Here is a 16893-nt window from a genome sequence, read left to right as displayed (position 1 = left end):
TCTTGAAGATGGGAACTACAACCTGGGTCTGCTAATCCAGTGGTACCACTCCTGATCTCCATGCAACATTGTAGAGGCGTGCCAACCAAGACAGCCGTACAACATTATGAACCTTCAGGAACTCAGGGCGAACCTCATCCACCCCAGGGGCTCTGCCACCAAGGAGTTGTTTAACTGCCTCAGTGACTTCACCTCCAATGATGGACAAGTCATCCCTCTCGTTCCCAGAGTCTGTTTCCTCTACAGAAGACATACCAGTGAGCATTTGGAGGTCCTTAAATTATTCCTTTACCCAACAATGTCCTCAGTCGAAGTCAGCATTACTTCAGCCACACTATTCACAGTGCAGGTAGAGCACCGCTTTCCCCTTCCTGAGTTGTCTGAAGGTTTACCAGAATGTCTTCAAGGGAGTCTGAAAGTCTTTTTGCACTGCCTCTCCAAACTCCACCCACACCTGAGTTTTTGCTTCAGCCATTACCTGAGCTGCGTTCCATGTCTGCTGGTACCTATCAGTTGCTTCCAGAATATCACAAGCTAACCAAGCCCGGCAGGACTCCTGCTTCAGCCTGATGGTTCCCCTCACCTCCAGTGTCCACCATCTGGTTTGGCAATTGCCGTCATGACATTCACAAACCATCTTGCAGCTGCAGCTCAGTGCAGCAGTTTCAGAAATGGAGGTGATTTAGTATTTAGTATTTATTTATTTATTGTCATTGTCAAGAACAATGAAATTGCGTTTGGGGCTTCCATACAACCCAAAAAAAGAAGAAAATAATAAATACCCCTTAAAACCCAAGTGTACATATTTAACCCAGTGTGACTCCAATGCAATAAGACAATCCTTAGCAATAATGTTCGTAGAAATTCAGACAAAGACCTGAGAAACATGACAAAATACAACAGTGCAACCCATTCAATATTATTGTACTGTGAGATATGATATCAGATATGATAGTTATCTATTTAAGAAAGAGGGGGGGGGGGGGGCAGGAGGGGGAAGAGAATAAAGATATGATGCACCAATGCAGACCAGTTCATTGCTATTAAGAAGTTGGATATGGTTATTGTCCGTGAGAGGGGGGCAGAGAGTTCAGGAGCCTCACAGCCTGTGGATACAGGCTGTTGGCCAGTCTGGATGTTCTGGCCTGTATAGACCTGTACCTTCTCCCTGAGGGCAGCAGATGGAAAAGGTGGCGCGCAGGGTGATGTTGGTCCCGCAGGATACTGTGCACCCTCCTCAGACAGCGAGTGGGGAAGATATTACTGATCTCTGGCAGACTTGTTCCAATAATTCTGCCAGCTTCTTTCACCACCCACTGGAGTGCTTGCTGATCGGCCTTGGTGCAGCTGGGGAACCACATTAGAAATCCATACGTCAGAACGCTGCTGATGGCACAGTTGTAGAAGTTCAACATCAGAGATCTGGGAATGTGTGCGCTCCGCAGTCTCCTCAGGTAGTAGAGGCGCTGTTGGGCCTTCCGTACAACTGAGGTGATATGGTTGCCCCAGGACAGGTCCTCGGTCACAGTTACCCCCAAGAATTTAAAACTGCTCACCCTCTCCACCGCCTCACTGCCAATGAAGAGAGGCAGATGGTTGTTATGGCCCCTCTTCCGGAAATCTACAATGATCTCCTTGGTCTTTTTGGTGTTTAAGACCAAGTTATTGTCGTGGCACCATGACTCTAGTTGTTGCACCTCTGTCCTATAGTTTGTCTCATCATTGTTGGATATAAGTCCGAGCACTGTAGTGTCATCTGCAAACTTAACAATGAGATTGGACGCGCAGGAGGAAATACAGTCATGGGTGAAGAGAGTGTATAGCAGAGGGCTCAGAACACACCCCTGAGGGGCACCGGTGTTGACCACAAGGGTGGAAGAGGTGTTCTTACCCACTCTGACACTCTGTCTACGGTTAGTGAGGAAGTCCACAATCCAGTTGCACAGAGAGGAGTTAAGTCCCAGTTGGTGGAGTTTGGGACGGAGTTTGTATGGCCGGATGGTATTAAAAGCCGAGCTGTAGTCTACAAAGAGGAGCCGTGCATAGGTGTTCCTGTGTTCCAAGTGCTTCAGTAATGTGTGCAGCACTGTGGCGATCGCATCCTCGGTTGACCGGTTCTCCCTGTATGCAAACTGGTGCGAGTCCAGGGATGGTGGAAGAGCAGCTCTGATGTGTTTAATGACCAGTCTCTCCAGGCATTTGGCGGGAATGGGGGTGAGTGCCACAGGTCTGAAATCGTTCAGACATGTGACATTTGACTGTTTTGGGATGGGAACGATGGTTGCTGCTTTGAAACAGGATGGTACCAGTGAACAGGACAACGAGGTGTTATATATAGAGGTGAAGACGTCCGCCAGGTCCGCAGCACAGTCTTTTAGCACCCGGCCCAGCACTCCATCTGGCCCGGCCGCCTTCCTGGTGTTAATGCTCCGGAACACACGCCTCAGCTCATGAGTGCTCAGGACTGGAGCAGGATCGGTTGAGGGGAGAGGGGACAGGACAGGGTCGGTGTTCTCCCTATCAAAACGGGCATAAAAGAGATTTAGATCCTCAGCCAGAGTAGAACTGTCGGCTGAGGGTGATGGTGTTCTTCTTTTGTAGTCCGTGATAGCCCTGATGCCCTCCCAGACCTGCCTTGGGTTTGTGTTGTTCTCAAACCTGGCCTCGATACGCCTCCTGTGCTGCTGCTTGGCAGTCTTGATGCCTCTTCTCAGGTTGGCCCTGGCAGCACTGTATGCCTCCTGGTCCCCGGATTTGAAAGCGTTGTTCCTTGTTCGAATAAGTTGTTGAACTCCGTGTGTCATCCAGGGTGGATTATTAGGGAACACACGGAATCGTTTCCAAGTTGTTACATTGTCCACACAGAAACAGATGTAGTCCAAGACAGTGGAGGTGTAACTGTCCAATGCGACACGATTGTCAGTGTCCTGTACCTTGAATACATCCCAGTCTGTGCAGTGGAAACAGTCCTGAAGCATCGGAATAGCATCCTGCGGCCATGTTCTCACGGTTTTGCGGCCATGTTCTCACGGACATGGTCCATTGGATGCAATGTCCCCAGTCTCCCTCAGACCACTGTTAAAGCTCTGCCGGAGTTGGGAGTTTAAGATCTTGTGAATTGGGGCCTCAGCCAGGCATTTTCAGCACACCATGACCATACGTTTAGGTGCCCCAGGTCTGTCCAGCATCCTCCCCTGCCACCGGATCCAACTGATCACCAGATAGTGATCTGGTATCAGTTCAGCACTCCGAAAAATATGGCCATACAATATGATATGATTATAAAATTGATAATCAACCCCATTACTGAATATAATAATGAACACCGTGTGAAGTTAATGGGTGTTCATTATGGACAGACTGGGGTTTGCAGAGCAGTCCAGAAACAGAACACCACTCTGGTTCAGATCTGGCAGGCCGTTCAGTGGCACCCCTCCAGGTCTAACTGTCAGTGCCTAAACTGAAGTCTCCCAATAAGTCCCCAGGTAAAATACCCTCAAGCACCAAACCCAGGAATTCCAGGAACTCTGAACTGTCGTTAAGCTTATGGGCACAGAGTTGGGACCCGTTCCCCGACCTGAGGGCACAAGGAGCAAACCTTTTCATCTGGTGAGAGTCCAGAGAGGGTCCCATCAGTAACATGGTTAACCTGACAGTCACTGGTAAGCTGAGTGTGTGGAGTTAGTGTTGATGAAGCTGTGTGTAAATGGATGAAATGCTGTAGTTTGTCTCTGTGTTGAGGTGGATCAGTGATCCTGCAGAGTCCTGTCCTCCCTGTGATGGAGGGAGATGACGTCACTCTGCTCTGTAAAACAAAGACCACTCCCTCCAACCTCCCAGCTGCTTTCTTCAAAGATGGCGTCTTCATCGGAAAAGAGCCAATGACCATCCAGCATGTTTCCAGGTCTGATGAAGGCCTCTACAAGTGTGACATCAGCGGTCATGGAGAGTCTCCATCCAGCTGGATCACTGTCACAGGTGACACACTCACCTGTCTGTGTTTCTGCAGCTTTCAACATTCACAATGTGACGACAACCTAATGACTGTGTTTGCTTTGTTTTAGAGGAACACACCACCACACATCCACCTACATCCACACCTCTCCTCCTGGTTCCACCTCCATCACTCTTCCTCCATCACTCTCTCCTCCTGTGGAAGAGTCACAGGATTACTCCACCATGCCACATTCTACAACAAAACCAATCAGACAAAGAGAATGTACAGTACTGCAATGTTTTCAAAAACATTTTTATTGTGTCAGGATATGAAAATATATAAAGACATCTTTGGAAAGCAAGTTTTATAATAAAATCTCATAATATTAGTTTCTACACTCATGAACAAGATACTTAAACATGTAGGCAGAAACTCATCCCCCTTGTCTGAGTACCATGCCCTCAGACATGGAGTTGCTAATTCTCATTCCTGTCCTTAAACATTTGGCTGCAAACTGCTCCAGTGCCAGTTACCCCCCGAAGATGTCAAAAAACCTCATCATCCATAAAAAGCAGAGATGAGATTGTTTCAAAGTGGAAGCTCTCCACCACCTGCCTATGCCTTGATATTCTGTCCGTGAAAATTATGAAAAGGGTCCAACACGATGAATGAATGAGTTTGATTTATTGCCAATTATTTGGAAGAAGCTCTTGGAACTGTTGTACATGGTCTGAATGGCTTGTGGCAACATTGCGGTGCAGTTATGTGTAAATTTATATTGTGGGAATTTCTTTATATCACAGGTTTCTGTGGCCTGTAAGTATTTTTTTTTTCATTTGTAATTATTTATGCGGCAAAAGAAACATTATATAGCAACCCAAATTAATAAAAATGAACTTCCACCTGTATACTAAACTCAGTCTAAAAAAATGGAGTGTTGTTCACTGTGAGCTGGACTGTGTGTTTGTGGTCTGTGGTTGAAGCTAACAGCTCTGTAGTCGTCCAGCATCCTGTTTGTGAAAGAAAGAAAACACGTCAGCTGCAGGTGTTTCAACACAGAGCTGTTCATTTTTTTTAAAAAACAGGAAGGAACATGGAGACATCATCTGGAAAAGCATTTGTCTAAACTCTGCTCACAGACCATCATCTCATTTAAAGTGAATCTTAATGATATTCAGAACTTATGTTCCAGCCACAATCACTCATGTTTTCCTCTATAGTTATCCTTTGACTTTACTTATACTTATGTGACTTCAACATTTTAAATTCAGTCTCAGTATCTATAATTCATTTATGTCTTCTAGAAAGTCAGTTTGTTGTTTCTGTGCCATGACGACATGTTGACCACATGATTCTAGTTTCACTGTAGTCTGAAGCTGGTGACACCTCTCACCACAGTCTGAACTGGTTTGGCCAATAATAGTTGCTATGTTGTGAGAAAATGTTTGCTTTGTGCTCTGTGGTAAAGAAAGTCAGTCTGCCCTGAAAGCAGGTGGCAGCTTTGTGGTCGTCCACTTTTCTTTTCCACAGTGTTATGACCCCACGATGTAGGTCAAGGGGTGTGTGTGGGACTGGTAACAAATGGGTCCAGAACAGAATGAAAGGAGAACAGACAGGTGTTTAGTAAACGAAATAATTTTTATTATAGAGAACCAACACCGTTTTACCAATAACAATAGAAAAAGAGAAAAAAGGTTGCAAAAACAAAGAACACAACAGCCGAACAAAAAACTCCACACCACGAGGAGGCACTTCCAGGGGCCTATAAGCTCACCCTGTCACTAGCAGCAGCTTTACTGCTGCTGAGGCCCACAAGCCCACACTACTCACATGTAGCAGCTACACTGCACACTGCTTCCACAACTCCACACCACAGGCAGGACAATAACACACTGGGGTGATTGTGGCTCAAGAGTTGGCAGTTCGTCTTGTAATCGGAAGGTTGCCGGTTCAAGCCCCAGCTTGGACACTCTCGGTCGTTGTGTCCTTGGGCAAGACACTTCACCTACTGGTGAGGGGCTGATGGCGCGATATGGCAGCCTCGCTTCTGTCAGCCTGCCCCAGGGCAGCTGTAGCTTGCCTGTAGTGAATAAATAGTGGAATTGTAAAGCGCTTTGGGTGCCTAGAAAAGCATTATATAAATGCAGTCCATTATTATTTCCTAGAATACAAAGCAGCGACACCAGAGAAAACCGCCCTCTCACATCCAGTTCATCCCCAGCTTATATGACCTCAGAGAGGAGATTGCTGACTGCACCCAAGTGGAGAACGAGAACAGCAGCTGTGTCCTGGGGAGAAAGAAGAGTGAGAAAGAGACAGGGGTGGAGCAAGAGAGGAGGAGGCGGAGAGAAAACACCACACCCACACAAGGGCAGTTTCAGGAGGCCCAGCTAGGGCCGTAACACCCCCTCCCATAAATACAAACCAGTGGTTTGGCACAGGATGTCCTACACAATTCTTAAAATATATCACTTACCATGCACCATAATAACGGATAGGCAAAGCCTGCTGAATCTGCCAAGACCTTTTCGATGGGTCCAAAACACTGAATGGGGTTGGCTCAATTCTCTCAAAATAGCATCTCAAGATGCCAGATGTTTTTTGAGCCATAACATAAGAAGAACCCAGCGGATAGCTAGAAGGCCTTACTGCAACACTTTTCAGCCGCTTCTTCGCTAGAAGAAGGTCATGGCGACAGGAATGCTGGTTAGCCAGAGGTGCAGGTTTGAATAGTTGTGTCACACACTATCACACTGCAGGTCATCTGGACCTGAAAGATGGTCAACAGGTGGCGGATCTGCTGCCTATAAGCTTCTGGGACCAGCTCATAAGCTAGCAGGATGGCGCTTTTCAGCCTGTCATAATTCAGACTATCCGCAGCTGACAATGAGGCACAAGCTTGCTGAGCCTTGCCTACCAGCTTGCATTACAGTAGGATGGCCCACGCATCCCGCGGCCAGTCCAAAGCTGTAGCTATTCGCTCAAATGACTCAAAATAACTGTCAACCTCAGTGTCGCAAAACATTGGAACCAGACAACTGTTTTTTGCCACATTAAATGGTGCCTCTTTCTGCCAAATGGAGGCAGTTGCAGGAAGAGAAGCCTGCTGGAGTTCCAACTGTCGCAACTTGACAGCTGTCTCTGCCTCCACCTCTTTCAAGAACCTAACCCCTAACCTCTCTGGCCTTCACAAGCCCTTCCTCTAAACGCCTAAGCTCCAACTCCTTCTTTAGCTGGAACTTCCTCTCTCGATCCTCCCTTTCAAGCTGTTGGATGTGCACCACTGGCACCACTGGCGCGGCCATTTATTTTTTAATGCACCTTCTCAGATTAATTCACTGTGTGTTGTGCCCAGGGCTGGACTGGGATAAAAAAAAAATCATCCCACCAGGTATTATAGTAAAAGCCATAAAGCCTTTGAATGAAAACAAGTGCTGTTGTGACAGTGATGTACACTGTCTTGTTGGTATATGTATGATTTCTATACATTTTACGTCAGATAAAAACTTTGGTTGTAAGCTTCAGATAATTATTTAATAAAAGCTAGATATTTTAAATGAAAATACGAAAGAAAAGCATTTGTTTGTACCTGACTCCCTGGCAAAACTTTCCTAGACCCGCCCCTGCACAGTTACCAGGTCAATTATGGAGTTCCACAGGGTTCAGCGCTAGGACCAATTCTGTTTACATTATACATGCTTCCCTTAGGCAGCATCATTAGAAGACATAGTATACATTTTCACTGCTATGCAGATGACACCCAGCTCTATCTGTCCATGAAGCCAGATAACACACACCAATTAGTTAAACTGCAGGAATGTCTTAAAGACATAAAGACCTGGATAGACGCTAACTTTCTGCTTCTTAATTCAGATAAAACTGAGGTTATTGTACTCGGCCCTGAAAATCTTAGAAATATGGTATCTAACCAGATTCTTACTCTGGATGGCATTACCTTGGCCTCCAGTAACACTGTGAGGAACCTTGGAGTCATTTTTGACCAGGACATGTCCTTCAATGCACATATTAAACAAATATGTAAGACTGCTTTCTTACATCTGCGCAACATCTCTAAAATTAGAAATATCCTGTCTCAGAGTGACGCTGAAAAACTAGTTCATGCATTTATTACTTCCAGGCTGGACTACTGTAATTCATTATTATCAGGATGTCCTAAAAACTCACTGAAAAGCCTTCAGCTAATCCAAAATGCTGCAGCAAGAGTCCTGACAGGGACTAGAAAGAGAGAGCATATTTCTCCTGTTTTGGCTTCCCTTCATTGGCTTCCTGTTAAATCCAGAATTCAAAATCCTGCTCCTCACATACAAGGTCTTAAATAATCAGGCCCCATCTTATCTTAATGACCTTGTAGTACCATATCACCCTATTAGAGCACTTCGCTCTCGCTCTGCAGGCCTACTTGTTGTTCCTAGAGTATTTAAAAGTAGAATGGGAGGCAGAGCCTTCAGTTTTCAGGCCCCTCTTCTGTGGAACCAGCTTCCAGTTTGGATTCAGGAGACAGACACTATCTCTACTTTTAAGATTAGGCTTAAAACTTTCCTTTTTGCTAAAGCATATAGTTAGGGCTGGACCAGGTGACCCTGAATCCTCCCTTAGTTATGCTGCAATAGACGTAGGCTGCCGGGGATTCCCATGATGCATTGAGTTTTTTCTTTCCAGTCACCTTTCTCACTCACTATGTATTAACAGACCTCTCTGCATTGAATCATATCTGTTATTAACCTCTGTCTCTCTTCCACAGCATGTCTTTTATCCTGTCTTCCTTCTCTCACCCCAACCAGTCGCAGCAGATGGCCCCGCCCCTCCCTGAGCCTGGTTCTGCCAGAGGTTTCTTCCTGTTAAAAGGAAGTTTTTCCTTCCCACTGTCACCAAAGTGCTTGCTCATAGGGCGTCATGATTGTTGGGGTTTTCTCTGTATCTATGAAGCGCCTTGAGGCAACTTTTGTTGCGATTTGGCGCTATATAAATAAAATTGAATTGTCAGCTACTTAGAAAGGGATCCTGGTGTTATTTGTCTCTCTGAAACAGTTCATAACTTCCCTTCAACTCATTTATGTCACCTAAAAGGTAAACCTGTTTCTCCATCACCCGTTCAGCTCTGATGATTCAGTAAGGACATCTCCTGGTTTCATCTTCATGTTTCCCTCTCACCACATATCCAAACCGATCCAAACCAAAGGACCATAACACACAGAAACACCCCCACTTTTCTATTGTCAAAGCTGTGTGACAGAGTCGAGGTGCACCAAAAAGCTGCTGTGGTTTATTATAAGTCATCACTTAATCTGCTGGACCGGACGAGGATGGCACTGAAGGCAACGGCGTGGGAGCTGCAGATGGTGGCGCTGCAGGCGACGAAGGCTGAACAGACCCCCCCGACCCTTCAGCGAAGACGAGAGACGGCTGGAGCGGTTCACTGGAACCCCCAGCAGGAACAATAGGTGGCTGGACGGGCCCCTCAGACCCTCCAGCAGGAACAACAGGTGGCCGGACGGGCCCCTCGGACCCTCCAGCAGGAACAGGTTGCCGGACGGGCCCCTCGGACCCTCCAGTGGAGACGGAGGTGGTAACTGAGCAGGTGACTGAGCTGGTAGGCGAGCTAATGTTTGAGCTATGGATAGAAGTTTAAGTTGTATTGACTGTTGTAACGATGGTAGTAATGCTGGGTGAGGTGGTGGATGAGCAGATGGCCGAGCTAGGTTTTCTGAGTCTATGGAGCCTGAAGAAAACTGCTGGATGGGCTCACCTGAGCCTCCAGCGAGGACAGAAACAGGTGTGGGGGAATGCTGGGCCCGAGCTTCCCTGGGAGCAGGAACACAATGGGGCAAAGGAGCAGGCTCAGCAAACATAGACTCATCTAAAATGTTTTTCAGCTTCCTACTGTGGCGGGGCGTGGCCTGCGGTGCCGTGCAGAGGAGGCGGACGCACCTGCACGGCATCCGCAATCACGCCCCGCCGAATTAAATATTGTACTGGGTCCTGTGGTTGGGTTGTTGGTGTTATGTTGAGCTGGAAGCGGGAGAGCTGCAGCTCTGAGTGCGAATGTACAGCAACCGTGTAGGGATTAATAAAAGCAGCAAAATGCCACTGGGTCTGCCGTGGTCGTTTACAGTGGTGCCGAAACCCAGGACGGGAGGCACGGCAGAACCAGGAGTGGGCCAGCAGAGGGAGGAGCTGGCGAGAATGGTGGCCGAGCTGGCGGCCACGCAGCAGGAGCAGGCGGCGGTGTGGCGCCGCAGGCGGGAAGAGCTGCAGGACCAGACCGAACGCCACCTGCAGAGGATGGAGAATCTGGCGGCGCTGATCCGGTCCTGCCCGACACCACCGCCACCCCCACCGGCGCTTCCCAAAAGCGCTGGAGTGGAGGAGATCCAGTCCGTGCAGGCGCCCGTGCCGGCCCCCGGGTTGCGACCAACTAGCACGCAGCCTGCCACAGCGCCTGTCCCCACACCTCGCGTGGGAGTCGCTGGGGCTCTGCAGGGCCCGGTGCCCGTTCCTGCGCCCCGGAAGAAGGCGGCGGAGCCGGCAGCGGTGGAGGCGGCGCCCGAGGAGCCGCTCCAGCCGGGAGAGACAGCGGCGATGGCGGCGCCCGAGGAGCCGCTCCAGCCGGGAGAGACAGCGGCGATGGCGGCGCCCGAGGAGCCGCTCCAGCCGGGAGAGACAGCGGCGATGGCGGCGCCCGAGGAGCCGCTCCAGCCGGGAGAGACAACAGTGGAGGCGGCGCCCGAGGAGCCGCTCCAGCCGGTAGAGGCAGCGCCGGAGGCGCAGCGAGGGGAGCTGCTCCCACCGGGAGGGGCGGAGAAGCCGCGGGATAAGTCGGTGGTGCCCGTGCTAGGGGAGTCCGCGCCACCGAAGCCCGAGGTTAGCGGGGTGAGCAGAGCGGCCTCACCTCCACCAGAGGCCGGTGCCTGCCGGACATCTGCCCAGCCGCCTGCGAGCTGGGGCGCACGACCGTACCAACAGCGCCGCGTCCACCTGCCACGCGGCCGACCTCCGGACCAGCTTCACCGACGCTGCTGGGTTCGCAGGCGGCCACCTGAACTCACAACTCCCCGTCGCTTGGCCAGGGCCCGGGGGCGCCGACGGTCCGGGCTGATCCCCTCTCCCGCTCGCGGTGGGGGGGAGTACGTTCGGCCGGATGGTTCCCTGGCCTCAGTCGGGCAATGGGGGTATGTGGCGGGGTGTGGCCTGCGGTGCCGTGCAGAGGAGGCGGACACACCTGCACGGCATCCGCAATCACGCCCCGCCGAATTAAATATTGTACTGGGTCCTGTGGTTGGGTTGTTGGTGTTATGTTGAGCTGGAAGCGGGAGAGCTGCAGCTCTGAGTGCGAATGTACAGCAACCGTGTAGGGATTAATAAAAGCAGCAAAATGCCACTGGGTCTGCCGTGGTCGTTTACACCTACCAACACGTCTAACAGTCTTAACAGTCTCAGTCTTTGATTTAACAGGTTTCACAGTCTCAGAATTCATGTGGCCAGGTTTAGAAAAAACAGACTTGGCAAAAGTGGGTTTTAGCTTGTTTCCACCACGATGAACAGACTTAGGACTAAAAATCTCAGAAGAATGTATATTGTCATTAACTAGCTCGTGAGGAGCTAAACCAAAACTGGCCTCCCAATCCAAATCATCATCGAGAAAAGAGATCCCAAAGGTGTCTGAGGTGAGATTATAGTCCTTTCTGTTTATTGGCTCAGGAGTGTGGGAAATGTAGTCATTTCAACTCACCACCACAAGTTGATCAGAATTGTCCATGTGACGGCGGCGTGGGCGCTGCTTTCCTCGGGAGGAGCAACGCTTTGGCTCCAGCAAGGAATGCGTGTCCGAAGTTAAACAAAGACCTCCCACTTGTAGTGTGCAGGCGAAGCAGTTGGTGAAGCAGCATGGCATCTCCGGGGACCCCCCAGAGCTAAATGAGTCCCATGTAAAATGCGCCCATAGTCAGGGGTGAGCCATGGCCTCCACCGGAGCTCCTCCTCTAGCTGGGAGAGAGCTACCTGCTGGCGCTCGTGCAGTTCAATGTCTGCTGGGTCCATGTTCTGGTTGCAATCTTCTGTTAAGTGACGGCTGTGTGCAGGCAGGAAAAGGACCCAAGGTGCAGAACTCAAAACAGCTTTAATGCTGAACTCAAAAAAGATAACAAAACTGAGACTCCAAAAAATAAACTCAGGCAAGCAGCCAAAACACACAGCATCGTAAACGGTAGATCGCGACACGGACAAACTGAAACACAGGGCTTAAATACACAGAGGGAGCATTCAGGGAATAGGTAATATTGGCGACTGTCAAGCCTTTGAGTCGCCGAGCAGCTGAATAGGGGAATAATGTTGACGCGCCCGCTGTTTAAAACGTTAGTCAAAGTTCCAAGTTAAAACTCCTTTATTTGTTGTCAAATCCTTAAAATCCGTAGAAAACTGAACAAAAACATTCTAAGCTTGAGCGGTCAGCAAAAGTCGACTTCCCCCATCACCCACTCATTCACAAATTCCCTCAGGACGTGAACAGGTGATATAGCAATCACTATTACCGACACCACGTGACCCAAAGCTACGCCTATCCACAACATTCCGGCCCCTAATTATTACACTTTTACAGTAATAATTACACATCCAACACCATAACTCACAACACACTTCATCATATCACAAACACCCAGTGAGACAACATAACATACTCAAAAGTTCACCAAAGTTATTTTCTCATGTCTTCTCTTCTTTTCTTCTGTCTGCACATGGTCAGTCAGTCATAGGCCAGAGGTTACCAGCACTTAGCCTAAATATAGTCAGTCTGATGTACATCTCATAACATTAAAGTCAATTCAAAGTTAGTTATGTCCAGGGTTGGGAAGGTTACTTTTAAAATGTATTCCGTTACAGAATACAGAATACATGCCCCAAAATGTATTCTGTAACGTATTCCGTTACGTTACTCAATGACAGTAACGTATTCTGAATACTTTGGATTACTTAATATATTATCATGCTTTTTACAACAACGTGAATGTACTATTGCTGTGTGATTTATTACTATTACTGAAGGTCCGCGACTCCGAACTGTAGTAAAGGGACCTCTGACTAATACGGCGGGGTCCCTGTCGGCTCGTAGCCGAAAAATAGCTTTACTTTGTTGTGTGGGTCAACTTTTCTTGCGAGAGACAGAGAGAGGCGTTGAAAGGCTGCTCCAACGGAACTTATTGTTTTCGGAGGAAAACACGAACATGGTGTACAGTCGAGTCTTAATAGCTTACTTACAACTGGGCTCGTCAGGCTCTCTTCTTGGCTGCAGTGGTTATTATTATATTTACATGCTTCTAGCTCCCGTTTTTGCTCGATGACAACTCGTACCTTTCCACTCCCCTTTTTCTCCCTCCTCGCGCTCACAGACCCATAACGTGTATGGCAGTCCATTCTCCCTGCAACACGGACTACACTGCCCATGATGCTACATTCTTTAGAGCTATGCTTGTAGCATTCTGCCTGTTAGCTTAGCACAACAACAACGAAAAGGCGCTCTCTCACCCAGGAAACACACAGTCGCAGAGAGAGAGAGCGTCGCCCTGTAACCATGGCAACCATAACGCTGCCGCCTGGAACAAAAGAACGTAGCTGTCAAACAAAACCCAAACAGTCCTGACCCGTGACAAAATGAAACAGGAAAGTACCGCAGTGTAATCCATTTATTTCAACAAAGTAACTGTATTCTGAATACCACCTTTTTAAACGGTAACTGTAACGGAATACAGTTACTCATATTTTGTATTTTAAATACGTAACGGCGGTACATGTATTCCGTTACTCCCCAACACTGGTTATGTCACACTGTGTCAAAAATGCCATAGTCATGGGTCAGAGGCCTCTTGAAGAAGGCATATCTTTGTTATGGGTCTGCACACATGGCTGGTTGGGGTCTTAATCCAGACCTGACGCACAAGCCCCTTTTCATCTGGTGCAGCTCCGGTGACTCTCCCAATGATCCAGGAACCACGAGGTGCAGAATCATCCACTATAAGGACCACATCTCCAGGAACGAAGTTGCGTTTAATCCTTCCCCATTTCTGGCGCTGCTGAAGTTGTGGCAAGTACTCTTTAGTCCATCTTTTCCAAAACAGATCAGATATATATTGAACTTGCCTCCATCGTTTACGTGCGTAGAGATCGTCCCTCCGGAACAGGCCAGGTGGTAAAGACGGGTTGGACTTGAGAAGAAGGAGATGGTTTGGTGTTAAGGCTTCCAAATCATTTGGATCGGTGGATTCCAGCGTAATGGGTCTACTGTTGAGGATTGACTCCACTTCACAAAGAGCAGTTTGGAGCCCTTCCTCGTCCAAATGCTGTGTTTGGAGAGTGGAATTAAGGACCTTTCTGACAGAACGAATCAACCGCTCCCATGCTCCGCCATGATGCGATCCAGTTGGAGGATTAAAGATCCATTTCACTCCCTTCAAAGACACAGCATCAGAGATCTTTTCCTGATTCCACTGTTCCATAGCTTGTCTCAGCTTGCGCTCTGCGCCCACAAAGTTAGTCCCATTGTCTGAGCGCAGTTCTTGTACCTGACCTCGTCTTGCGATGAAACGTCGTAAGGCGTTAATGAAAGAGTCAGTGTCAAGGGATGAGGCAACCTCAATATGTACTGCTCTAATTGCCAAACAAGTAAAAATAACACCATACCGCTTCACAAGACTTCTCCCACGCTTCACTCCAAATGGACCGAAATAGTCCACTCCAACAAAGCTAAATGGGGGTTTCTCAGGGGTCACTCTACTTTCAGGCAACTCAGCCATCTGCTGCTGGCCTGCAGCTCAATGAAACCTTCTGCAGGTCACACACCTCGACATGATGCTTCGAATCAAAGTACCAGCACCAGGAATCCAGTATTTTTGATGCAGCTTTGAGAGTATGTGGTTCTTTCCACCATGACCCACCTCTTTATGAATATGCTGTAGAATGAGATTAGAAATGTGAAGCTCTTTAGCGATTATGACAGGACGCTTGGAATCTTCTGACATGACAGCTCTACTGAGACGTCCGCCAACCCGCAGCACATCATCTTCCAAAACAGGATTCAACTTATACAGTGGGGCAAAAAAGTATTTAGTCAGCCACCGATTGTGCAAGTTCCCCCATCTAAAATGATGACAGAGGTCAGTAATTTGCACCAGAGGTACACTTCAACTGTGAGAGACAGAATGTGAAAAAAAAAATGTGGAAAATAAGTATTTGGTCAATAACAAAAATACAACTCAATACTTTGTAACATAACCTTTGTTGGCAATAACAGAGGTCAAACGTTTACTATAGGTCTTTACCAGGTTTGCACACACAGTAGCTGGTATTTTGGCCCATTCCTCCATGCAGATCTTCTCGAGAGCAGTGATGTTTTGGGGCTGTCGCCGAGCAACACGGACTTTCAACTCCCGCCACAGATTTTCTATGGGGTTGAGGTCTGGAGACTGGCTAGGCCACTCCAGGACTTTCAAATGCTTCTTACGGAGCCACTCCTTTGTTGCCCGGGTGGTGTGTTTTGGATCATTGTCATGTTGGAAGACCCAGCCTCGTTTCATCTTCAAAGTTCTCACTGATGGAAGGAGGTTTTGGCTCAAAATCTCACGATACATGGCCCCATTCATTCTGTCCTTAACACGGATCAGTCGTCCTGTCCCCTTGGCAGAAAAACAGCCCCATAGCATGATGTTTCCACCCCCATGCTTCACAGTAGGTATGGTGTTCTTGGGATGCAACTCAGTATTCTTCGTCCTCCAAACACGACGAGTAGAGTTTATACCAAAAAGTTCTACTTTGGTTTCATCTGACCACATGACATTCTCCCAATCCTCTGCTGTATCATCCATGTGCTCTCTGGCAAACTTCAGACGGGCCTGGACATGCACTGGCTTCAGCAGCGGAACACGTCTGGCACTGCGGGATTTGATTCCCTGCCGTTGTAGTGTGTTACTGATGGTGACCTTTGTTACTTTGGTCCCAGCTCTCTGCAGGTCATTCACCAGGTCCCCCCGTGTGGTTCTGGGATCTTTGCTCACCGTTCTCATGATCATTTTGACCCCACGGGATGAGATCTTGCGTGGAGCCCCAGATCGAGGGAGATTATCAGTGGTCTTGTATGTCTTCCATTTTCTGATGATTGCTCCCACAGTTGATTTTTTCACACCAAGCTGCTTGCCTATTGTAGATTCACTCTTCCCAGTCTGGTGCAGGTCTACAATACTTTTCCTGGTGTCCTTCGAAAGCTCTTTGGTCTTGGCCATGGCGGAGTTTGGAGTCTGACTGTTTGAGGCTGTGGACAGGTGTCTTTTATACAGATGATGAGTTCAAACAGGTGCCATTCATACAGGTAACGAGTGGGGGACAGAAAAGCTTCTTACAGAAGACGTTACAGGTCTGTGAGAGCCAGAGATTTTCCTTGTTTGAGGTGACCAAATACTTATTTTCCACCCTAATTTACGAATAAATTCTTTACAAATCCTACCATGTGAATTCATGGATTTTTTTTTCACATTCTGTCTCTCACAGTTGAAGTGTACCTCTGGTGCAAATTACTGACCTCTGTCATTATTTTAAGTGGGGGAACTTGCACAATCGGTGGCTGACTAAATACTTTTTTGCCCCACTGTATATGTGGCTGCTTCATTTCACAGACTCTCCACTTTGGAGACGAGAAATTTCTTCGGCATATCTTTTCCTCTGACAGAACTTAATTATTTGCATCTCAGCATCCTCAATCTCTCCCAATGAAAGAAAGCCATGCCGGAAATCAACCTTGTGTTGGGCATCTTCAGACTGAATTGCATCAGATGCAGACTGGAAATGTATCTTCTTGCGATGCAAAAGCAATGTCTTGAACCTCAAAATCCAACCCATCACCCTGATGAGACGAGTCCAGGATGAGGCACGATGGATTAAAAGGGTCAGAGGAT

This window comes from Aulonocara sp. 'chitande type north' Nkhata Bay, linkage group LG3 (assembly GCF_057382095.1).
Source record: "Aulonocara sp. 'chitande type north' Nkhata Bay isolate Kocher_YH1m ecotype deep benthic linkage group LG3, A_spYH_male_GT1.1, whole genome shotgun sequence".
Taxonomy (NCBI): domain Eukaryota; kingdom Metazoa; phylum Chordata; class Actinopteri; order Cichliformes; family Cichlidae; genus Aulonocara; species Aulonocara sp. 'chitande type north' Nkhata Bay.
Note: the sequence above shows the minus strand (reverse complement) of the source record.